Source organism: Triticum dicoccoides, chromosome 1A (assembly GCF_002162155.2).
Source record: "Triticum dicoccoides isolate Atlit2015 ecotype Zavitan chromosome 1A, WEW_v2.0, whole genome shotgun sequence".
Taxonomy (NCBI): Eukaryota; Viridiplantae; Streptophyta; class Magnoliopsida; order Poales; family Poaceae; genus Triticum; species Triticum dicoccoides.
This window is the reverse complement of record NC_041380.1, coordinates 546,961,609-546,965,038: the sequence shown is the minus strand read 5'-3', so window position 1 is coordinate 546,965,038 and position 3,430 is coordinate 546,961,609. Positions and strand designations below refer to the sequence as shown.

At 49.8% G+C, this 3,430-nt stretch overlaps 1 protein-coding gene across 1 annotated transcript in view; it reads left to right on the top strand.

Annotated features, from left to right (window-relative positions):
* Nucleotides 1–3,256: 3,256 nt before the first annotated feature.
* The window catches only part of LOC119287968 (serine/threonine protein kinase OSK1), a 5,210-nt gene continuing 5,036 nt past the window's right edge, over nt 3,257–3,430 (top strand). Inside the window, exon 1 of the mRNA XM_037567585.1 lies at nt 3,257–3,409. The gene's annotated coding sequence lies outside the window, so the exon portion shown is untranslated. The remainder of the gene's footprint in view (nt 3,410–3,430) is intronic.

The window sequence follows — 3,430 nt, the reverse complement described above, 5'->3', positions numbered from 1 at the left end:
TAGTAACGTGTATTTGCGGCTGCAGATGGCCCCCTGAAGTGAAGCATATATCTTTTATTGTCGCAACAAGTTGTGTCCTGCCTTGTTCTCTGAATGTTTTATCATTTCGCGTGCGTGCGGCCGTATCTTATTCTGTCTTGTTTTGTCTCGGGTTCTCAGGCAAGAGCGAACGAGGAAACCAGCTTGCACGCGTAGCTTTCGCGAAGTCACGGCGTGGCTAGCATAAGCGGCAAAGATAGTCTACGGTATGTGCGTAGCCGGCCGCAGGTAGGCCTGTCCCGTTTTAAAGAAAGAGCTATGTACTTTTGCGTGCACTCACGCGTCAGTCGGTTTCATTCGAGCCCATGCCGCACTGTTCCCCCCGTGCCGCCCCACCAACGAACAGTGACGACCCGACGTGCCGGTGCCGGTGTGGGTGCAACGGCGACCGTGGTCAAATTTGATGTTCTGACCCCGTTGTCAAACTTTAGCAGAATCTGACCCCGGTTGCAAAATAAATAAATTGGGATTTGATCATTTTCTCTGCCGCCATCTGACCCAGCGATAGGGTATCACATCCTACCGTCACACCCCCAGGCAGTAGGGTGATGGTCGTTAACGCCAGCTAACGTGGCAAAGGGGCCTACCGCCAAGGACCCAGGCGGTATGGTGATCGAGCCTACCACCAAGCATCCCGGCAGTAGGTCTGTGTAGTGGATAAGGTGTTGAGGTGAATGGGTAGGCTCCACTATCCACCCATTCACCCTCAATCTCCTTCCCCTCAAAGCTCCCCCCCCTCCCCCCCTCTTTTCCCCACCAAAGCACCCACTAAATCCCTCTCCATTGATAGAGATTTGTCCGGTGGATTTGGAGCATTTGCATCACCCAAGCTACCTCTCACACCCCCCTTCTTTTGGTTGGTTGGAATCACCTATTTTTAGTTGCATTGCTCGCACGATTGCAAACCCCTAGTTCTTGCTCTTGTTGTGGTGAAATCAATGAATATGATGCATTTAGGGTTATGTTTGTGCTTTGACTATGTATTGTGTGCCTACCATTGTTGGGGTTAGCAAGATCTTGTGCTAGGGTTAGTTGTTATGTTAGGGAAGGGTTAGGGTTAAGGCTATGGATTTAATTTAACCATGTTTATCTTGTTATTTGAATGCAATGCATACAAGTTTGTTTCCATTGTATGCATAGTGTAGGTAATTCATCCATATGAATTGATCGGCCCATGGATGACTTGATTTCTTTCCATTGTTCTTAGATGGATAGACTCGTTAATGTGCATTACTTGGACAAGGCGGCATTTCTGAATGAAATGACGATGAAGGGGAAGAGCCCTTGGTTTTTAACACAAGCCCAAGCTATGAGGATGTTGTAGTGAAAGTGAGAAGCATCTTACATTGGATTAACCCATTTGATGAGGCGGAGCTTATTGGGAGGTACGATGTTGGAGTGGGAGTAAAGTCACTATTAAAGAGTATGCCCATCACCTCCGATTTTGCATTGGAATGTGTACAAGAATAAAATTGAGTGATCACAAGACAAGTCACTTGAATTATTTGCCACTAAGTTTGAAGTTCCTCGCCTACAACTCAACTTGAACCATAATGTGTCCTCCCCAATACATGATGGTAGTGTCGAGGTGTATGTCCACAAATCTTCTAGCCAACCACCAAGTAGCCAACCAAATGAAGACGACATAAATGATAGAGCCATAATAGTTTGAGGTGATCCTATTGCTCGTGTTGATGATGATGCTATTCCTTATGTTGATGAAGATGGTATTGCTAGTGTTTATGATCATGCTTTTGCTCAAGATGATGCTTACGCAGAAGAAGAAGAGATTCATTACCATCCCATTAGTGACTTGATGTCATTGTGTACCAACAAGACATGGACCGTAACCTCCCTTGTAGCCGTATGTGTAGGTATGACTCGGATGACGAGGGTCCGGAGGAAGAGTTGGACGAGGATGGGTTCACGGCGCAAGAAAATCAAATCTTCAAGATGGTGAATGGCAAGGAAAGAGGACCCTAATTGTTTCGTGATCTTAGTCTTGCGATAAGGCCGTTGTTGATGGTGGCATGAGATTGAGGTTCGTTGAACCATCACCTTGCCGGAAGGTCGGTGATCCAAGGCCCAAGGATGAGGACGAGAATGCTCATTTGAAAAAATGCATCAAGTTTGGGTGCTTGCAAAAGTTCAAGATATGGTTGAGTGACAACGCCATTAGGAATCATCGGCCGTATGTTGTTGGTCAATCAAACCAAAAAATGTGCTACACCATCAAATGTGACAGAGAAGGTTGCCCGTGGAAGGTCCATGAAAGAAAAAAAATCATGAAATCGGGCAATGGTCCCATCCTACAATTCGATGGGTAGCTATAACGGTCATCAAAGGCAAAACCTTAACCCTAATCATTACACTAACCCCAACCCTAACACCCAAGACCTAACAAAATCACTAACCCTAGCACTAGATTGAGCTACTACCAACAATGCTAGGCACACAATACATAGTGTAAACACAACACGTAACCCTAAATGCATCACATAAATTTATTTCACCACGACACAATCATGAACTAGGGTTTGAAAACAATGTGAGCAATCCAACCTAAAAACATGATTCCAACCAATAAAAATGAGAAGTGAGAGAGGTACCTTGCAAATGAGAGAGATTTGGGAGGCCCTTGAGTGAGGAAGAGAGGGGGAAAGGGCTTGAGCACAGACGAGTGAAGGAGAATGGGGAGTGGATGGTTGGGTGGGAGAGCACATCCCCCACCCCCACCACCTTATCCACGACAGGGCCCTACCGTCGGGGACCTGGGCGATAGGAAGATGCACCCTATCGTTGGAGACTACGGTGGTAGGTCCTTTGCCACGTAAGCGGGCAGTAACGGCCGTTGGTGCATGTCGTTACACCTACTGCCGGGGGCTGGCGGCAGCAAAAGAGTCAGATCCTGATTTTTTTTTTCCAAATGAGATCAGATCCGCTAAAGTTTACAAAAAGGTGAAAACACCCAAATCGGCCGCGGCCCGTCCAGGTGAAAAGCTCACCCACGGAGAGGAGTCCGCGTCACACACGCCCACGAGGTGAACGCGAGCGAGCTCCCCACCCTCCGTCTCGGTCTCGCTCTCGCTCAACCGATTTGCCGCACCGAACGTGCACGCCTCCGGCGCACGCGAATCTCCGCGCGCCACGAGCCCGTGGACAGTGGGCCCCACGCGCCCTAGACGTGAATCCCCCAGCCTCCGCTTCCCCTCCCCCCTCCTCCTCCCCGTCCACCCCGTGACAGGCGCATCTGCGATCCCCCGATTCGATCCTCCCGGCCGCGCCCCGCCGCACCCCACCCGTCGCCGCACCGCCGCCTGCGCCCTTGGGCGAGAGCTCCATCACGCAGCCGCCCGCCCGCCCCCGTCAGGTCAGCCCCCGCCGCATCCCC